The sequence below is a fragment of the Lepisma saccharinum genome, chromosome 1, assembly GCF_977018435.1.
Source record: "Lepisma saccharinum chromosome 1, izLepSacc3.1, whole genome shotgun sequence".
Lineage (NCBI taxonomy): Eukaryota > Metazoa > Arthropoda > Insecta > Zygentoma > Lepismatidae > Lepisma > Lepisma saccharinum.
In genome coordinates this window covers 185391943-185414871 of record NC_139229.1, presented here as the reverse complement: position 1 = coordinate 185414871, position 22929 = coordinate 185391943, and the positions used below count along the sequence as shown (strand labels likewise).

Here is a 22929-nt window from a genome sequence, read left to right as displayed (position 1 = left end):
TGAACAAGTGAAAGTTGTTTGTTTTGCTCCGGAAATTTTCATGATGCATTTCTCAACCTTATTGAAATGATTATCATTTGGAAAGTACGTGTCTTCATGTACTTCAAACTCTGCTTTAGCGTATGTGGCCCCACCCATGGCCGTATTTAGAGGGGGGTTTAGGGTTCAAACCCCCCCCCCGAAACTTCTGGCATGTTGGATTAATGAAAGTTCAGAAACCAACATTTGTAAGAAATTTTCAAAAATTTATTCTCAGTATTACAAAAATAAAACAGGGACACAATGCAGAAATGATCGAGCTAGAATTTTCAAACATTTTGAATTCTGAAATTTGAGGGAAACGGGTTTAATTCTTGCAGCTCACCTTCAACCCCTTCATTTTCACTGCTGTCCTCTTTCCAGTGCTGTTCCTGTGTCATACTGAAAATTTCCTTGTGATTGTTCCAAAATTCCCAATGGTAACACTTGTTAAGCCTTGTTTCCATTTTAATAAAGATCTCTTTCAATTTATTGTGAATCTTTGTCTGAAGAACACCCTGTTAGAGGGTGGAAACGTTACGTTTTTAGTGTATATTTTATATACAATAAATTTGCCTTGGTCAGCATTTGAATGTTTTATTTTTTTTTTACCAAAATTCCCGTTCCAATTTTTTAATTCCCTGTTCGATATGGTTTTAAAAAAAACCCTTGATAAGATTTCAAACCTAGGATATCCAGCTTCGTAGAGCGTTACATTCACTATCCTTCACCCAGCGGTCGATATAGTACATACATTTAACCTAAATGCGGTCCTATAAAACACATACTTGTATAGTGCATAGTGTTTCATATAATGCTGTTTGGTAAGCATAGGAACAATATGAGCGTCGGAAAGTGGGATCGAACTGGTCCAAAGAACCCCCTCTCCCAGAATTGACATCGTTTATTGCAAGTTACAAAATAGCAGTACGCTTGTTAGTTTTATTGTTAATATCGGAAATAAAGTCCAGTTAGTTGGTATTCGAACAGAATAACCAAAGAAAAACAGCGTTAGATCGGAAAATTGAAGTTACAATACAAGCACCAGGTTATATTTTACTATTTAATCCAAAGAATAACTGGTTCCACAGTTTATAAAATTCCAAAAATTAATTTTTGTGAATGGTCAAACAGCATAAACTTTATGACTAAAGTTTCTCTTACTTTTAAAGCTTTTTCCTGAAGGTATCTAAAATTTAATAACAAAATATAATAACTGTACATTTCAGTACACACTCCATGAAACGTACGTACAAAAAAAAACAAGAAAAAACAGTTGTGCTGCATATTCACTCATCTGATGGATCGAGTAGAAAACTCTCTTCAAGGATATAAGGACAATAATAATAATAATACATTTGAAAAATAGTTCATTATTATGAAATTTTAATTATTATTATTTAATAATTATTATTATTTCTATTATTCAAATTTCTTGCGACGCACATGGGAACAATCATGAATGAAACCCCCCCCCCCATTTTTTTTCCTGCCTACGGCCATGGCCACACCTAACTTCTCCCCTTTTTCCCCATTTATGCCTTTCTTTCTGTGTATAGTATTAGTGGCTAGCGCAGTCATCATGTAATGAAGGAACTCTGGTTCGTTTCGCAGCGGAGGCACATTGCACAGTCGTTCAAATCCCATCTTAAACTGTAAGGCTTGTTCCCATAAGCCTCTCTGAGCATCAAGTGGCCTTAAACCAAACTTTGCTTATGTCTCTCGTGCTAAGTGGTCAACTTTCGAGCTCTCCAGCGAAGGTCCCGATTTCGAGTCCTTCATCAATTTTACCCAATCATCACTCATCCTCATCGTCGCGGTTAATCGGATCAAATTAAAAACAACGTAAAATAACAAAAATACAATCCACATGTTCTCTGCCATTTTTCCGTCTCTCTTTTCGTCTCGTCTCGAAAACATTCGTTCGTTCCGTCTCGTGTATGTCAGGTCTCGTCCTGTAAAAGTAATGCAGGATATGATTCCCTTAAAAGAAAAAAAAAGGGGAAAAAAGTTAAATGTGGGAGACATCTCAAAATGTTATTCCCGAAAGTGGTTTAAACATTGAAACATTTTGATCGCTGTATAGTGAGAATAAATAAAATTCGTTAGTCACAAGGACGTTAATATTTGAATTACGGTATGTTGATTACCGACATCTAGGTAATTTATGGAATTTACCTCATTGTTTTTCTGGCTTCCATCCACTCCCACTTATTATCCATCCTGCACTAAGGCAATTTTCATATCGCAGCGACACGCGACAGGCGATAATCGAAACGTATCTCTTTATAAACCAACCCTCAGTAATCAATACAACCTTACGAACCGAAGAGAAACGACGCTTCTCGCTTGCGTGTCGCTCGGACTGAGTCGTTTTCTCAGTACCGTGCATCGAGTCACATCGGACTGTTTTTCGCTCATTTGCGGTGAATGTTTTACTTTAGACTGAAGATACTCGCGTCGCTTTCCGCTTCGGCGTGAATTCTTCGTGTCGCTTGTCGTCTGTCACTTCTGTGTGACGCATGTACGAACAACAGATCGAGGCAACATGATGAACAGTATTCGGAAAATGGCCCAGTCCGAGCGACTCGTTCAGCTTGTGTCGTATTCAGTTCGCAAGGCTTCCTTTCCGAGCGACACGTCGCTTCGGCCTCAAAGCTACCGAAGTGACAAGGGAGTTACACACCAAAGCGACATCGAGGCAAGAGTAGATTTAGAGATGAACTCTTATTCATTTGTTCCGTGCCTCAAATGTGGCCGATTTTCCGTCATTCTTTTGAGAGGACTCTATGCGATGTTGTGCACGTAAATTAATAGGTATACAAGCACCCCTGCACACTCCCTTGGCGCCACCTCTGGTGTTCAAGGAAACTGCTTCATTCCAAGTAAAAAAGTGTTTGCAAGTGATTAAATATTTTATTTGTACATTTTCGAGATGAGACCATTCACGAGCCATTCTGTCTCGTATCGAAAACGAGATTGATTGATTAATTTGGTTTATTATACTTCGCTTTTCTGTGATCGAGAAGATGAGGATGAGTGATGATATGATGGAATTGATGAAAAGACGCTCACAGAAAACAGCCATGTCCAGACCGGGATTCAAATCTGTACTCTAAGGAAATTATTAAACAAAGCATTTTTTTCCAGAGAATTTCTTTTTAAGCAGTTTTTTGCGCCTACGTTTATACTGTTAGTATTCGAATATATTTGAATCCACTCATATGCTTTCATCCAATTTTTGTCAATTTGTGTAAATACAATAACATATCAACTCCTTTCAGAAGGCATATGAAGTTAGCACCACTGGGATATGATAAGTGTCGCAAAAAAGAGGAGGGATGATGATTATATTAAACAAATGTAATACCTCGTAAACGTAACATGATATCAAATTGACCGATGGCGCAGTGGTAGCGTCATCGCCTTGTAATCAAAGGATCCCGGGTTCGATACCCGGTGGAGGCACATAGTGGTTCGGATCCCACTTTAAACTGTAGGTCCAGTCCCAATTAGCCTTACTGTGCATAAAGTGGACTTAAAACACTAAATTAATCAATCAATCAATGCTTAACAGCTCACTTAATAGTCCTCAACGATAAGGTAGTTGCTTTCTCCTTCGCCGTGCAATCAAGAGATATCGGGTTAGATCCCCGTGGTGGTTCCGATGCCACTTTAAATTGTAACTCCAGTATTGATTGGTAACCAATAACTATTACGAGTACAGGTATTAAAGCAAAGAATATTTCCGGAGCAAATCACCTATTGCTAAGCTTTAAGTAACCCCGAAAATATCCGGTTCAAAATAACTGGTTACATAGTAAGTAATGAAAATTCGTCGGCCTCCGCGATAGAGTGTCAGAGTAACGGTCTTCGAAGTCAGAAGTCTCATGTTCGAATCCTGAGCAAGGTATGGTTTTGTCCCAATCAATCTATTTTTCATCCTCGTCCGAATAAACCCACGAGGAAGAAAAAATGACTAAAAGTGAGAGAACTACATATTTATCGATAAATAATACACAAAGATAGGTTAGGTAGGTTAGTCTCATGTACGATAAATTTCAAATATTTTATTTAATCTGGGCATCGACTGAATAACATAGCCAGATGTCTGGCACACTTGGTGCTGCCCTCTGCCACGACCAACGTTGCCAGTAGATCTCGAAATTTAAAAAAAAAAAAAAAATATGAATATGTCATAATTAACCCCTTAAATCGTCCTGTAATGCATAAAATGCGTTAAAAATTATCGTTCTTTCATCATTTCGATAAATACTCACGGAGACCATCGATGCACATAGTAAATTATTGCAAGCTACTCCATAGCTTTATTTTATTCATGTTTGTTTTCACTTTGTACAAATTCTTTTTTACACCTTAGTAGCTTCTCCCCCATACTGAACGTTCATGTAGAAAATAATTTTCTTGTTTAATGTTTAAAGAACATTCACATAAACAAAGTTAATACCCAGTGCACTCAAGGTTCATGTCTCTATCGCTTTTTGTACAAAAGGTACGTACGTTCAAAATCTCGGTTGCGTGACTTTTTGGACACCCTGTACAATTAAAAATAATTCAACGTAGTAATCAAAGCTTATTCAGGCGAAGGCAGGACGTATCCTTAATATTGCCCTTAATTGCCAGGGACGTTCCCTTAAAAAAAATTGCACTGCAGCTGCCGAGACTTGTTTACATCAGATAAAAGCTCACAGAGCACGATAATATGCCCGAGGTTGGCAGCCATGCAGCAGAAGGCGCGAGTTCCCTGACCACTACAGCGTGTGTAAGAGAAGCTTTATACCCACCTACCAGCCGAAACGTTGCAGAATGCAAGGTAAGGATCTGTTTATTAACCGTTAAATTACCGTAGACGCATTATTTATTGCTGCACATTACCCTCTGGAGGTGCAATATTGAGTTAGAAGGGTTGTCATACGTAGATTCCATTGAAGTGTCGTATTTCGGCTTTTGTTTACATTTGAAGGACGCTTGCATTATCGTTTGTATGCTTAGCTTGTCCACTGAATAGTTTGATGCAGACTTTGGCAAGACGGACTTTGGGTGTGTATATGTAGTGTTCGTATCATGACGCAAAATCGAACGAAAGTGTCTTTCGGTCATGTCGAAAATTTGAGATATTAACCAAGTAATTAGTAATCAATTTGGGAAACAGGAAGTAAGTCCTATGCAAGGAGGAGTGCAATGAAGAATTTTGATATATTTTTTTATTTTTTTGTAATGGTTTGAAAACTTAGCAATATTGTAAACATAACTTGTAAAAACAACGGTTGTATTATTTCAGGCGCCTCGGTGGCTGAACGCGCTAAGTGTTCGATTTTCAATCTGTCATCGGTTTCGAATCCCTCGGTCTACATATGAATGTTCGTTGCCAGTGTCCCTTCATTAATTCCAGCTAATCATCATTCATCCTGGGGTGTAAGGGTCTGCCCTATGAAAAGACACCTAAATGTCAATCTCCCTTCCACGTGGTCATCCTGGACTACATTTTACAGACTAACAAGGCTCTGGCGTCTGGGCCCACAGCCATGATTATACTGCAGTATAATCATCTGTAGGGCTCATGTGTGCTATCCATTTCTTGTTGTTGATTTGGTGTTTTAAGTCCACTTTATGCACAGTAAGGCTAATCGGGACTGGACCTACAGTTTAATGTGGGATCCGAACCACTTGTGCATCCACCGGGTACTATCCATTTGTGATTGTCCTTTCATCCATTTCACCATATCACCATTCATCCTCATCTTCGCAATTAGCCAAAAGTTGCTCCATTATCACTCATCCTTATGGTTGCTATTAGTCGAAAGTAGCAGAAAACCAACAAAAATACAAATCCATTATTGCCCTTGAAAACGTATGCACAGTTGGTAAGTTGTAATGCATCCACTTGTAAGAATGGAATATGGGCAATATAGTTGTTATTTCGCAATTTTATTTTTAGACAGTATGTATGTTCCGATGACTTTAGTTGTTCATAAAGCCAAAGAGATAAAAATAATACTACAATAAATTCCTCAAGAACCACTAACGCTATGCGTTCTTCAACACGACACCAATCCTTCAGAATATAGAGGAAATTGCAAGTTATGCTTTTCATGTCACTCAGCACTAACGAATGTTCATTGTTATACGCTAAGATGTTAAAGCAAGAAATATTTTCAACATTGAACTCTCGGACTTAAGAGAATATGAAAATAGAGAATTTTTAAAAACGTTCCACCAAAGAATAATTTCTTTGTGGTTCCACTAAACATAACCAATTGTCACAGTTACTTTAATTGCTACATACAAGTATGCATGATGATTAAAAGTGTAGGATAGGGTTACGTAGAATATCAAAATCCGTTTGTTTTCACTTGCATGTCCGGCTATAGTTTATAGTGGGTTCCGAACCACCGATGTGCTTGTCAAATGTGTTTTAAACAGCGGCCATGAAATTCTAAGCAAAAATGTAGTAACGAATGAGAATTGTTATTAGATATATTTATTTTGTGTGTATCTCTCCTAACCATTTTTTACGTTAATCATCTAGTCACGAGAATGACTGACAAGAATAGAAGAAAAACAAACGTCTGTGCCTTAGTTGGGCTCATGGGTGTCGTTAGAAGGAGAACAGAGGGGACGCGTCCCCAAAATAATCCGCAAATAAAGTATTGTATGCAAAAATATTGGTCCCACAAATAATTCAAAAGTAACGACACTTATGCCTGGATTTCAAACCCAGGATCCGTGTTTTCGAACATACATTATATTAATCTTTAGTCCCCTGGAGACGGGTTAAACAGAGGACAGGAAATTTCCTCATGTTTGATAACCTAATACGCGTTCAGTGAGCATTATTACTCGTGTGTCTTTTAGTTACATAACGTGGATAATTTAGGAACCGTGTACAAGATTCCTACAGACACACTCATTACACGTGACTGGAGCCTTAACAAACATCGTCCATCGACCATTGTATCCACGAAAAAGAAAAACAACGTTATTGTTAGAGGTCAGGCGAAGTATCATTAACTGTCTAAGAACGTGTCTCCTTCCAAATCATCTCTTAAAAAGCCTTCCCCTTGCCTTAAAACAGTACTTTTCCGTTCATGTGTCAACACATGGATACTTTTGAGTACACTGGAACGCGGTCTTTTTTTATATATAAGTTTGCCCGTAAACGAAGATTATACTGGCTGCAGTCTCCGCACGTGATATCATGCTCACGTGTCTTGTAGACTGACCAAAGCATGTATACAGGGTGTATAAAAATACTTTACTATATAGGGTAAATACTATACAGGGTATAAATATGTATTCAGAGAACATATACAACATCGTGATGTGCCAAAATCTAGCAAAGCATTTCAAGTTTTACCTAGTTATGGTTATGAGTTACTCCTATTGGTAAATGCGGCAGATGCTACTTCGTCGGACGTCACGTCAGCAACTGCTCAAGGGGATAAATGGCGTTACCAGTGGCAATTTTGGATACAAATACGTTCATGAAATATACATCAAACTTGAAGGGTTTTGCTACATTATGGCACATAACAGCATTGTATACATTTTCTGAATTCTAATTTATCCATTTTGTAAGCTGTGAAATGCATTTTAATACACCCTGTATGTGTGTGTAAAAGGTAAAGTGCTCCCCTGTGCTTAGCACCACGCCATGAAGGCGTATAGGGGGTGTGGGGGTAACGGCCCACACTTTCTTGATCCAGTCATGAGTGGGGGTGATGTGATCAGCATCACGCCCCAGACCGCCTTTACCCCCCAGGGTTTCCCCCAGGTACTCATGTCATTCGACGCTGGGTGGGCACCGGGGCCGCTTCCAACGTTAGAAAAGTTGCCGGATTTGAACCGGCCGGGGATCGAACCCGGGACCTTGAGCATGGTAGTCAGACGCGTTACCGACTGAGCCAGTGTGTGGAGGCTATTATCGTGCGCCCCCACATTGTGTGTGTGTGTGTGTGTGGGGGGGGGGGTATAACATTATATATAACTATTAGGCTCCTATCTAATTGGTCTAATATCGTTTAGGCCTGTACTACATTTCAAATATCTCATAAATTACAAAACAATGTGGTTCTTTTCAAGTAATTTATTTTCCAGTGGAGGCTTCTTTGTAGATGGAAGCCGTCCAAACCCACCTTCTCTTCAGAATCTGAACCTGTGACTGACTGGCCACCGTAGTGACGAAATGGAGAATTTTGTCTCAAGTTTTTTCAGTCCCTACGATACGAACCATATACTAGTCCATTCAATACAATCGAAATATTGATGATTCATGTATTTATTTTGGGCCTCCCCTTTGGTTTAGTGCTTGTGCTTTCCAACTAATTTCCCATACTCATCTCCAAAAAAGCAAAATAAATAATAATAATAATAATAATAATAATAATAATAATAATAATAATAATAATAATAATAATAATTCACACTGCATGGCAATAATTCTGCTACGACTGACGGTGGAGCACTTTGGAATCTAGAGCAAAATGTGTTCACGGCTTGCTAATAACCAGTAATCGGCCTGTCTAGACATAGTACATCAAAACAATCTAAAGAAGCACAGTCATTTCGCTTGTATAAACTTGCTACTCAGATTACATTGCAATGATAAGGGTCAATCAATCGAGCGAGACCATTTAGCAGCGAAAGTCAAAACAATCTTCCAGTGGTTTGATAAGGATTTGGGGTTTGCATCGAGAATTTCCTCTTGATATTTATCTGGCGCCGAAGGATGTGATTGCGAAGTGAACTGTTGTCAATGCAACCACGGTGATTGCGGAAGGGTTGCGCTGTCTTATCTAACTTCCTCTTGCATCCATTTGCGCATAATGCCACAGATAATATTTTATTTCCTGTTTGACAGACGCATGAATTTTACCTCTGGTTCAAAAATGTAGGACACATATTCAGTGGCGTCCTCCGAGACTTTTATTATTCGTGTGGGCTCCAGGCATGGACGTCCACAGATTATTTTCCATGGAGGAGCAAGCAAGGTATTTTTCCCAAACGAGGCACTCCCTCAAAAAACGCTCCTACAGTTTGAAGTGACCATGTTCCTGCAACGACCTTATAATAACATAAATTACAGCGATTGAAGTGGAGTTATATGTGTAATATTCATTTTCCATGGGGGCCTTGCCCTCCCTTTCTGGACGCCCATGGCTACAGGGTGAACGAAATATTTTCAGGTGTGGTCTGTCACTGTTGTCATAGATTGTTGACTACTAAGATTCCATTTCTTCTTTCTTCTGCTCCTTATATATCTTTCTCCCTCTGTTTACATATTTTTCTTTCTTTCCCTGCTACCGTCTTTCTCCCTCTGCTTTTCATTATATTTATTTCTCTCTGTCTCCCTTCTTTTCTTCTATCTTTCTATGTTCCTTTTTAACTCTCTTCTCTCTCCTTTTTCTCTCTTCGTCTGTTGCTCTCTACAACTTAGTACCTCTTTCCTTTAACCTCTTTCTTGTCCTGCTTTTTTGGGAATTAAACTCAACCACATGTGATTTTCAAAAATCTTATCTATTTGTGTGGGCAAATACTATTTTACGGTAGGCTAGAGCCAACCCTTGCCCACCTGGTGCAGACGCCACTGCAATATTCGCAGAGAATAAGGTACGATGCCTGAGTATGTGTTAGTTTTCTTCCTGCCTCGGTTTTTACTTTTTTGACCCGTCTTCCTATTAATTGAGACGATTAGGGTGAATGATGAGCTGATGAAATGTGTGATGCACATCTGGCTTAATAGAGCGAATCGCAGGCCACTCTGTCTCGGAGGTCGGCGACAATGTTGATATAATATATAAATAGCAAATACCCAAAGTTGCAAGTATGCTTCAGTTTTACTTAATTATCGTTATGTAATTATAAACACAATGTGTCGTATAAGGCGATAAACACACACTCCGATTACTGTAAAATACAAAATTCTTACAGAAATTCGGATTAATTTATAAACAAATGGCTGTTAATGTTTACTTTTGTTGGCTGCTGTTTCTTGGGTTGTAATACAATACAGAAAAACAATGATAATTCGTAAAAATAAGATAATGTCAAAACTAAATTAAACGTTTAGCCAATGTTACCAGGTATATGAACTATAAATATCCTCTTTAGATTATGATCAAATATCTCTTTTCAGGTAACTTTCCCGTTCTTGCTCTGAATCGAACACCTCAAAAGTAGATGATTCTGACTGGAATAGTTGGATGATGTTTTATTAGTTAAACTTAATTTATCAGCCTCACCGGGTACACTTGCTTAATTTAGAGCGGCAATTCTCTTCTTTATCCAGCATGTATGTCCAATGTCCGTTTTACTTTCTCTTGGTAGACAAAGGTTACTATTAAAAAGCCATAGTGCGGGGCCAAAAATGGAGAGCAACTGTCTCCTAAATCTGCCACTGTTTAAGCTGCTGTTTTTTTCTTCTTTCAGAACGTGATATCGGGACATTTTTTATCACTCGAGTCCTCTGTTGCAATGTACGTACGTTGTATTTGTGTCGAAACGGTCTCAGTATGAGTATGTGTGTCCTCTTCACGAAGCTGTTATGGACAATCCATTCGAAGTGTTCTCCCAGGTTTGGATATGATCCTTTATGGTGTTGTCGCCTGCCTTCGAAACGTAACCTTAACAAAAATCCTAATTTTCCATCCTTGTGACTTGGATCTTCAAGATTTAGGAAGAATTCAGACCGAAGGCACACACACACGTCGTTTGCAATGAGTGACCCAATCAACAGAAACTTTTCACACCGTAGCGGCACGACAGGCCTGTGTTCGATTTGTGAAATCCTCAAGCGACACGTATAGCTTGTAGCTTCGGTGTGAAACCTGGTGGGTCAATCTCATTGTCACCTTGAAACGGCAGCTCGTGTTGACCACAGAAGAAAAATATCTTGTCAACCGGTGGGAATGTCTCTTAGTTTTATTCTATCTCCTTTTTCCGTGCTTGTTAATTAAACAGGCAACATCTTACGGTTGGGCATACACAAGAGATGTGCTATGCAGAAAGTTTAGCGGAAAATGCTGACTCCACCAGGCATACCGTGCCATTGCTCTACAGAGACAGCAAAATATCAAGCGAAGCCAAGGGTGACTCGGTAGCTCACTTGGTAGAACAAAAAATGGCACGGTATATGCCAGAGACCCTGGTTTTGGAGTCATGGTCGAGATTGCCTTTTCCGCTAAAATTTCCACATATGCAATATCTTCTTGCTTTATCTTCACGACATTCATAAAATTTTCGGCCTTCATGGCTGCCCCTTTGTGGTAGTTAGTGTTTGAGTGTTTTTCCAAAACAGTTGACTTAAAAGTGCTTTTTTAACCCACGAAACTCTCGGACTGCATACACGAAACTTGGTCCGGTCACTAATAAATCGTCCACTCAAAACTTTGATTTTCAGTCGATCTGTGCAGCTTTTCCTTAAAAAAAAAAAATGATTCTCCAATGCCCATTACTGCTGAAATATTTACTTTATAGAGACCTTCGATCTCTTCGGCTAATGACCCGAAACTAGTGCGTCTACACTGTCGGCAATGTCTTCAGTTTTGGACCCGAACTTGTACTAATAGTGGTAGACTTCAGCACTTTCCAGGAAAATATGTCACTAGTCCTCTTCCCCCCCCCCTCCTGCCCCCCGAATCTCTACATCTTATAAAACTGTCAATGGACACTGACTGATCACTAATCGACTGTCACACTTACTCGTGAAGTCTTATTGAATTATTCTGTTGTACAGACCAACTGTGAAATTGAATCCGCGTATTTATATCCATATTATATTCTGGAATGTTCCGCACTTTTTTTTTTTTTTTTTTTTTTTTTTTAGTAATGCAACGAATCGCCCGACTCATGGCGCTACCTTCAACAGTGCTTTGTTGTGCAACTTCCAAATGCTGACAAATCTTTAAATAATGCTCAAGTTCGTTGCGACAACACCGAAAGAGCAAGAAAAGTTTACATACAATATTATCAAAAACAGGGTTATCCTTCAGGGTTCTAGAACATTCTTCGCCTTTCCTCGATAATTATATTTCTACTTAAATTATAATCACAATATTTTATTTCACACACACAAGCCAAAAACCTCATTTTATCTAGTGTAAATCGAAAAATTTCGGAGGGGGCTCGAGCCCGCTGAGCCCCCCCTCTGGATACGTGCCTGATGCTGTATAAAGAAGCGAATTGCGGCACTACGAAGTGAGGTGTCTGTACTGTGGAATGCTCAAATAATGATCGACAAATTTGCCTATGAGTATTTTCAGTAGTTTCTCACTTGCATCGTACGTGTTCTTAATGAATGTATTCTTATGTGTATTAGAACAGATGTTACAAGTAGCTTGTTTGACGTTGCGTTACAATTCTTGAAGCTCTCGATGAGTAAAACAAACCGAATAGTGATCAACAATTTGCTTGGTAATACTTATGCATCCCACTCTACCACATGCAAAAGAACGTGAAGTCCAAAAAAAGTGTCAAAAATATTGGTTGAAGAAAGTGCCAATATTGCTACTCAGATTTCCGTGTGGATTTAAATGTTTACATTATCATTATTAATGCAATCTTTATCACAGGCACCGCCTTTATTGGGAAGGGGGGGGGAAGGCACTCTCTGCCCCCAAATTATTCAAGAAAGGCAGATATTACATATATTTATATATGTAAACTATTGTGTATGTAGTGTGTGTGTGTGTGTGTGTGTGTGTTTGTGTGTGTTTGTGCGTGCGTGTGCGTGTGCGTGTGTATATATACATACATACATACATACATACATTTTTGCATCAATTTACAAGAGAAGCAAGTTTTAAGAGTGTTTTAGTGTTCATTGGGACGCCAAATGGGAGGATATAAAAAGTAAAGTGCTCCCCTGTGCTTTGCACCACGCCATGAAGGCGTATAGGGGGTGTGGAGTTAGAGCCCCACACTTTCTTAATCACATCAGAAGGTGGGGGTGATGTGATCAGCACCACGCCCCTGGCCGCCATTATTCCCCAGAGTTTCCTCCAGGTACCCACTTTATACGACGCTGGGTGGGCGCCGAAGCCGCTTGAACAGATGGAAGAAATCCAGGTTCTCCCCAACCCGGATCGAACCCGTGTCCCTCGCACGGTAGTCAGACGCGCTAACAACTAAAGATGGAAGATATACTTTCTTCTCTCAGAAAAGTTTCCCTCAAAAGAAGATGAAGAACTCAAGATGCAACAAAAGACGGCATTACCTCCGTTTTACAATCATTAGAGTATGGAAGACCCTAACGAAATTCCATTGCTCCTTATCATAACTGTGCTGACCCTACTGCCAGAGAGTTAAATGACACATTGTTGGTGTTGCTTGCGTTTATCAGCGACGCTTTCGCTAAACTTGAAGGCAACTGTTGATAAACTGTGATCACAGAACGCCCATACATGTCTCGTTTTGCTTAATGTGGGATCCAGACACTGTCATTAAATTCAATGACATCACAGCAGACCGAAACAAGGCGAAGAACAATGGAGTTTATGTCGAGTCGCAAACTCAAGAAGACCGCAGACTTTTCCACGGTTGCTAAAATTGGTGCACATGCAGATGTTCCAATGCAAATGGCCTATGACATAATTTGATCACAGAGAGACATGTCTGGAGTTCCACGTTACATGTTTCCAGCTACTGTAGTTCCCGAGATCTGATTCGAAGAGAATTGTATCGGTGCTTCAATCATTGCTTTTGACTATATGGATTGGTGTGGATCAGTGGCGACACTAGAATATGTTCCATGGGGTGGGGGGAGGCAGAGTAATAGGTGGGGGGCAACAAAAATGTTCTGCTATTTAAAATATTTTTACCAACAATAACACAGATCATAGCTGGGGGTTTGTCGCCGGAACAAGAGGGCATGAAACGACCAAAACGAAAATAAACCGGGAAAGAATAAACGCTGCAATACTTACGAAAATATTGGTGGTCTCTTATGTTAATATTACTGTCGATTTGCAATATATGTAGTCAATAATTTCTTCCACTCTCCGTTGGTAGTAAAAATGTTTCTCTAAAATTTGCATCAGATTTAGACTAATTACTCACAGCAATTATTATGTATGATTTGTTAATGATGGATGCGATATGTATAGGGTGTTTTCAGGTTATGGTTGCTATGTGCCAACACCGTTTCGATATAGGATTCATCAACTGTAATGATGCGACACACATTGACTAAACGTGTGCGTACTGTGGAAACTTTTCCAGGTAATTATTGTTTTATGAAAACCACGTTTCACCAAATACGTGATTATTTCGGTCTGCATGAGCTCCCAGCAGAGAAAACAAAATACTGCACAATTTGATAACGCCAGGTTGTTTACGCGGGCTCTACGTGCAAGGTAAGATGGAGGCAGTGACGTGCAGTGACGTCGACACTTGGGGTAGCAATCAGTGGCGTGCTCAATGGGGGTGTCATGCCCCTCCCCCCTTTAGGGCTCAGTATTTCTAAAAAAAGGATGTCAATAACAGGAAAAGATTGCAAAATGATGAATGAGTACTAAAAAGAAGTACACGTAATCCCCACCCCATTCGAAAATAAAAAAAAAGATTTGATTTGACTACTAAGCCAGAGATCCTGGGTTCGAATCTCGGTTTGGCCATGGGTATTATTTGTGTGTGTCCCTTCATCAATTTTATCGTATCATCTTCGCGATTAGCCAAAAGTTACGGGAAAAAACTGAGTAAAATAAACCAAATCAAGCAATCAATCAATGATTTGATATCATTTTTGTTACTTAGTATCGCTTTTTTGTCACATTTGGTTAATTGCGAAGATGATACGATAAAATTAATGAAGGAACAAACACAAAGAACACCCATGCCCAGGTCGAGGTTCGAACCGGAACTCCCTCACGGTTGGATGATTTGGTGTTTTAAGTCCACTTTATGCACAGAAACAAAACGGGTAACAAAACACACTTTTTTGTAGTTTCTTCAATAATATTCATTTGGCTTTTTGAGTTCTGAGATACATTTTTCATTTCAAATTATTTCATTATTCACTGCTCTTCACGGGTTCGAATCCTGACCTATATTGTTCGTATCGAGGTCACTTCATCAATTTCATCATATCATCACTCGTCCTCATTTTCGTGATAATCAAATGTGGCAGAAAAGCGAAGTAAAATAAGCCAAACCAACAACAATATGAACGCGCGTTCTCTTGTCCAAATAAATACATCCGTATTTATGACTGTTAGAGTACAAGAGATTAGTATATTTAAATAAAACACTCCTAAAACGAGAGTGAAAGAGAGCCTGAGCACATATTTGTAATTTAATCATTATATATTCCATATTTGAAAAAAGAAGAAGAAAGCATAACATTATTTTCTGCACATAACACTTTCCCATTTCATAAATAATTAAACTACATCGCATATTATACATACATATTGTACAACGTTTAAAAGGTTGTGTAAATACAGAGAACATAAGTACTGCAGACATTTCCCCCTGAGTTCATTAGAGGATTTACAAAGGAATCGAAGGGAAACCAATCCCCTATCTGTCCTATAGGAGATAGACTGGGGGACCTGAAAGCACGGGCTTTCAATCATTGCAGTTGGGGGCGAAGGGGCAAGGGAGGTAGAGGCAGAAATCTTACCTTTCCCTTTGGACGGCTGTCTCTACCTAGAACTGGTGAGGCGGAGGAAGAGCGAGCTAGGCCAGCTTTACCCGCGGATCGCACCGAGGGAGGAGAAGCGCGTGAAAAAGTGTTACATATGAACTGTGGCTTTAACAAGATAATACATATTGTGATTTGAAAATAAATAGAGATGTGAGATTGATTCATCTATCTCTGCTAGACTAGCTACTTCTCAGTGCACGTCACTGGTGGAGGCCAATCGGACAACACCCATAAAAGAGCTCAACGAAGAAATGCGACTCGCCATTGGCGAGACTGAACAGCAATTAGTGAAAATACCATCAGAAATCTAGACAGAAATGTGACATGATATCAAAGTAGCCACGGTGTCCATTTGTCCGACATTGTCTTTCATATCTAATTCTGATCGCCTAAAACGCACTCGATGTAATCCCTACTCTAGACTAATCCACTTATCCCAATGTTTCACTGTTTCTAACTGCGAATGTCCTTATTTTAACACCTAGTATGTATATAGTAACTGATGTGAGTAATGAGCCTAAATCTGAGGCAACCCTTATAGAAACTAATTTATAGTGCGACTAACTATATGAAGCAGTAATATTATGCATTTTAAAACGATTGCTTTTGAAGAGTAATTAAACACAATAATTACATTGCACACAGGCTAATGGAGGCTGGATTGTACTTGGCCATGTTTGTCGCCATCGAAATTGCAGGAGGAGATTACTTCTTTGCAAAATGTACTATAGTTTCATTCATTACTTTTATTATTACTATAGATAAAACTGGGGGTGCGGAAAGGGGTACTGACCAGAATGCCGGGGCTACGTCAGCACTCGGCGCCCGAACCGCCTCTGCATATTGCCGTGAGGAGATGGAGGACTTGTTAATCTGTCCGTTACGTCATAACATAATCACATTAAACTTTACAGGTTCTCAGTTCTTACATTAAACACTCAACAAAAGTAGCTTCAAATAAGCAAGGGTTCTCATTCAATCAATCACTTTCTCACAAACCAAAAAGAAAAATGATTCGGATTCAATTAAAGGCTAAATAACTCACATTCACGCAGTAGGTTCCTTTCTTCCTTGTGGAGTCATCTTCTACAGTGACGAATATTCTATATACTCAGGAGTGTCGCGCGTTACCTCGGTCAAAAGTGTGAGTGGTCAGTTGGTATTGAACGTTTTGGTCAACATAGTGAGTGTGAAAAGATGAAGTGTGATTAGATGAGTGAAAGCACATATCAATGGTTTTTAGTTAAATACATTGACAAACCCTGTGTAACTAGAGAATTTCGTTCAGATACGAGGGTTGTTCCGAAAGTTCGTGGATTGGCAACACTGCGCCGATTCTGTGTAAGACGAGTCTGTGATTGTTGCACTTGAAGATAGCCTGTGGTGTTCTTTGTTAATGTACGAGTGAACCAACGCGCAGTTGTTGTTTGTTTGCTCGCTATAAAAGTCGAACTGCAGAGTGTATCTCGTAGATATAAAAGGTGCACACAATATTATCAGGTGGTCTATTATTGTCAGTCAGTATTCTGTACTTAAAATAAAATGTCGGTTGAACTCCTAAAAAGTAAGTTATGTCACTTCTTTACGAATTTCCTGGGCACTCTACATATTGAAATTCTTTTTGACCTTGTACGTAGAAGTAATAGATTGTGAAGGGTCGTTGGAAAGAAGAAAATTGCCAACTAAAATTAGCGTGTCATGCATGCAGCGTGTGATTGTCTCTCTACTAACGTGTGGTGACTTGCAATGCTGTGATGGGTTTCTTGTGAATTTTGCGGTGAGCCTAGAAGGGGATGGTGCTTCCAAGAAAAGCCATTGACTGTTCTCTTCTATGATATGTAGCGGGAACTAAAGATAATGTTAATGTGAAATTCTATTGTCACAACGTGACAAGGGTCACTTACAAGTTATCCATCAAAATTTTAATTTACTTCTCTTTATGTTGTGCTTTTTAATCGAATGGGACTGCGAGGTTATAGGGGCAATTTGACTAAGATATTTGCCATTGTAGCTGCTGTGTTGAGTGGTACCCTCACGATCACGCCACCTAGGTTTTTGGGTTCGAGTCCCGGTTTGAGCACTCTGTGATGTTCTATTTAAGAGTGGGGGACATTCAAATAGTATAATGAAAATAATAATAGCAACAAAGTGTACTATTTAAGATTTCGTTTTTTTAAAGAAAAAACTAATTTTGTAAAGTAGAACTTACAATTACAGGGTTTCTCTACTTTTAACAAAAAAAAAATGGCATTTTAGTAGTACAATTATCACTTTTCAACCTTAAAATTAAGATAGAATACGGAAAATGATTACTTGGCAGTGCATATTCTCAGATAGAAGGAAACGGATTTAGGTATATTGAACTTGGGAAAGAATATTCCTGGTTTCTTCCTTATTCCAATTAATCATTGCCATCTAATCATCATTCATCCTCATTGTCACAATTGGACTAAAGAGGCAGAAAAACAAATCGAAACGAAAGAATACAAAATACAATATTTGAATTTGACTGTACATGACATTAAACATTACAAATTTATATACTGAGTAGTTTTGCCTTTAATAAAAAGTATGCGCGAACATTGAACATCTAAGATGTTCTCTTTGGTATGTGTCGGTTTGTGAAATATCAATAGGCCCATTACTTTTCTCGACAAATTTGCAATCCGAATCGAATTCGGTCTTTTCATAATGATGACAGTCAACTTCTAATCAAGGAGTCCCGGGTGCAATTTTCAGTGTAGGCATATTTCGCAGTGCTTCAATTCTCGCTTTAAACTTCATGTTGTTCTGATTTGACTCTATGATCATGATGTGCGCTTGGAACAAATTTCGCCAAACAGTCTTTGCAGATTCGAATTCGAATAATTAAAACCTGAATTCATGATAATAAATCAGGGGTTCTTAAGTTGGGAACACATTTAGGACTTCTGTTTCCACTTTGATCTATGCAGAGTTAATAATTAAACAAACTTTGCCATGAAGATGTGTTTACGTTCCCAATAAGCTAGCGAAAAGGGCAAATCAATCAACGTTTGTTTTAAGTCCAATTAGGACTGGACTTACAATTTAAAGTGGGATCTAACCAAACCTAGCGCTGTTCTGAGGATCGAACCCTGGAACTCTTGATTACAAGGCGACAGCGTTAGGTTAGATGCATTATTTCCGAGAGTTCGTCGGATAAGCCGGCTGCCCTAATGACACTGATCGCTGTCGCGAGCGTTTGCCCGTCCTGCAGCTCCCTTAATGGATGCAACGGTGGAAGGAATAACAACGAAGCAGCGACTGTGAAGGTCGCCAGTAATCAAACGGCAAGCAAAGATTACGGGAGATCTGGAACCACGGAAGTTTTATCGTCCGTCACGTGGCCATGTTACTAGGTCCTTGCGCATTGTTTCTTCTTTCCGGAATGCTCCTCCCTCGATTTTCTTGTGGATAGTTTGCTGTCAGAATTTCAACCAAAGCTTCATTTATCATTGTCATCCATATCTACCTTCTGGAAAATTTCTTACTCCTGTTTGGGAGATTCACTTGCTAGTATTGGTTACTTCCAATATTTGGAAGTTACTTTAAAAGTTACTGAGTTTGCCAGCAACTCGGTTACAGTCAGTGACGGAGCCACCCTAAAATAAGCGGGGGGGGGGGGGGGGTACAGATTTCGGAGTCAAATTCTCGGGGTCTAACTAATGCCGGCTAAAAGGTATTTACTTAATACTTTTCTGCGTATAATTTTACCAGTGACATATTTTACAGTCATATTCAAAGATAAATCACAGATGTTGCATTTTGTTCCATCATATACCAAAGATACAAATCTTTCATGTCAAATATAATGCAATAATTGTGTTGTTTTATTTTACTGAGCCATTACTGGGTGGCATAATATTACAAACTTACTATTTATATGAACAGTACAAAATACATCATAAAAACTACACTTATTATAATTATTATCAACTCGTCGGATATACGTATAAATACTACATGTAACATTATTTGTATGTAAATAGCGTGAGTACTTTTTGGCTAAAATAAGAAAATGAACCACAACAAGAAACTACGATAAGATATATCTATTTTTACGAGCACTTATTTAAATCTAAAGATTTTGCTCTTTCCAAAGGACAGAATAGATCTCGTTACAAATTCGATTACGAAGGTTATTTATTGATTTGCCGTTGATGGGGATATACACATTTCAATAACACAAGGCTTATAAAATTCTTAAAAGGCAATTTTTCAACCATTGCAAACAGCTGGTGAAGGGTCTTTCTGCCTCATAGTGTGCCATAACTCTAAACGTCCAAATCACAACAGAAGGGAGCGGCGAAAGATTGTAGCTTTTCGTGCTTCAGGAAAGCGACACAAATAGAATACATTACGCATCAAATAAACAATACCACCCTTGAATAGAAAGTGTGTTAATCATACATTTTCCTCTGCATGATGAAATAACTTACGACTGGAATTCAGAACTTACAGCTAAATTTGGGGAGGATGCGGAAATACCGTCCACTAGGAGACAAATACATTGACATAAAAGGAATGAATAGAGTTGTAACTCTTGCACTGGGCATTTTGATTACTGAAAATAACTGCTGAAGATTATAATTTTATTGCAGAATAGATTATGCATAAATACTTATCAGAATTAGATGTGCTTCAAAGGTTAATTCTCCTGTACGGAATCAAATTTAACCACTATGACGGTACTGCAGAAATTATTTTCTAAACTCACAAATGATAATTAATTAACATGTAAGACTAGAACTGCGAGCAATAAAATTGAACAAGCGGGCTGATTTTAGCACCATATTAGTTGATTGGATTTGTATTAACGCCCACTATTTGCACAGAAAGCTACAGCTTTCAGTGGAATCCGAACCACTTAATAAAATGTTACCCCCACTGAAGATCGAACCTGGGACACCTTGATATCAAGGCAGCAGTTTTATCGCTATACTATCGGGGCTGGGAGCTCAATTTTAATCCTTTCAAGTTTTAGCATTTAAAAATTAAGTAGTTTGCGTATTTTTAACATCTTCCTCTTGAATATTTGTACCGATAAGAAATTAAGGATAGATATAACGATGAAACCAATGAGGGAACATGGCTAACACTCGTAGAATTGTCGGTAGGTACTCGAATGAGTAACTAACAAAAAGAAAAGAAGCATAAAGCTTCTTATACTTATACTTATATGTACGCTACTTATAAAAGAAATATTTGTCACACCTGTTAAGAAATATTCCGAGATATAGTAATACGATTTATAGAGGCTAAATTGTACACATTTAGCTGTATATGCCAATAATCAAAGAACAATCTCACAGCCACTGAATACGTCCACCTACCAGGCAGGCAGCAGATTTCGTATCATGTTTTGCGACTCATGAATGGCCAATAACTATCAAATGATCACTGGTATCCAGACACAGCTGCAGCCACCCCCCCCCCAATTTTAAAACACATCGTAATAAAATGGCCTTGCGATCTAACCGAACTAGAAAATGTTCTTGAACATTGCACTAGCCCTAATGGAAGTTTTATAATGGAATACGTATATTTCTACTTTTTAATTTTTCGGTCAAAATGGGTCTATCATACTACAAAAATCTCGGGTGGGCTGAGACCTGTATTGGGGGAGCTTCAGCCCCTCCTAGCCCCCCTGTAGCGCCGTCCCTGGTTACAGTTACCGTTACTTTAAAAAGTAGTTATATTACATTCGTTGTAGATAAGCTATAAATCGTGTCACGTGTAGCAAGCAAACAGGCTGTCCTTTGCTTTAATGATGACTATCTAAAGGTACCATTAAATTATAATAAACCTCATATTTTCAGATATGAAAATATAGAGATAAGAAAATTCAAAGTAAACCTTTATATGTCTTATTATGGGAAAGAGAGACGCGGTAATAGATAATTCAGGTACTCACGTTTTCCACGAAGGGAAAACGTGAGTAGGCCTACCTGAATTAAACCTTTATAGTTGAAGAACGCTATCCAAAATGTCATCGAGGGTCTGCATGGCACTACACCATAGATTTTTTTTATTATAATTACCACTAAAATAACTGTCCGAACATATTCATTTTCATGCCAATATATTCGTTTTAACAATGAAGTTAAATATTTAAGCCTGTTAAAGTAAATTCAGCAAGAGATGGCAAGTGCTATGATCATACTACACCTCGTTCCCTTGTTGCACATAAAAAACTGGAAGTCAATTGGCCCTGTAGCAAGAGTCGATAAGTCCGTTTGTTTACGTAGGAATAACCTCTTTAGGGCTCAACCGGAACGGAGCACATCGATCTATACTCTATGCCGGGAATCTGTGGAGAAAGACCGCGCATAAAGGCAGAGTAGAGGAGAAAGCGAGTGGGCGAGCGAAGCAGTACACGCTGCTGGAAAGGCTGGTAACTGCAGTCGCTCTTCTCCCTCCACGCAATCCCGCCCCCTCGCAAGAGTTCATTAGTCGAGTTCTCTTGAGTCACTACTTGCGCAGAGACTTCCTTTCGTTCGGAACAGAGTATAGGTTCATGCGAACATGACATAAACCAATATGTAGGTTTCAACCGAAACTGAGCACATTCATAAACTACCTCTGTAGCGTTGAAAGCATCCCCTCCCTCCATTTGCTTTAGTCACGTACCGAGGAATTTGACTACCCTGATTAAAAAAAAAATCGCCAACCTCACCACTACTTGGACCCCAATCCGTACATTTCTCACTCCTCAAGAGGTCTAAAAATGTAACGGATGCCTATTATGTCCTGAATTCTTATCAAACGCCACTGACCTAAAGGTCAAATGGGTACACTCGTTACATCATGGACCGTACTCCTGCTTGACCTGTCTGATCTTTCAATATGAATATTTCAAAAAAATCTTTCTCGCCAGAAGCACAGTGCACTGGAGAAGGAGCCGTCAGCATCTCTCTGCGGTAAGTACGTTGCGTGGCTGAAAACTGTCCTCAGTACTACCTACGACAGTTCGTTCATTTATACAGCATAATTGCAAAAGTTCAGTTAAGCCCAGAGCCGGCGCTAGGGAGGGGCAATTCGGGCCACCGGTCCCATACACAAGCCGAAATCTCAGGAGAAAAGTTGTAATGTTTCCCCCAGGAGATTTGAACCAGCGCGGGTTCAGACCAAAGCCTGACGTCTTAGACCGCACAGGACTATTCTTAATTAAGGTGAAATATATTCCAATCGTATTTACAAAGCGTGAAAGCCTACTAAATAATTTA

General features: G+C 39.0%; 1 protein-coding gene across 2 annotated transcripts in view; it reads left to right on the top strand.

Moving 5' to 3' along the window:
• The window catches only part of LOC145990761 (LIRP-like), a 33783-nt gene that overhangs the window by 5155 nt on the left and 5699 nt on the right, over positions 1-22929 (top strand). Inside the window, exon 1 of one of the 2 annotated variants that reach the window (XM_083126274.1) lies at positions 22596-22623. The exons of the other annotated variant lie outside the window; for it this stretch is intronic. The gene's annotated coding sequence lies outside the window, so the exon portion shown is untranslated. Of the gene's footprint in view, positions 1-22595; positions 22624-22929 lie in introns of those variants that run through there. 2 annotated transcript variants of the gene reach the window in all.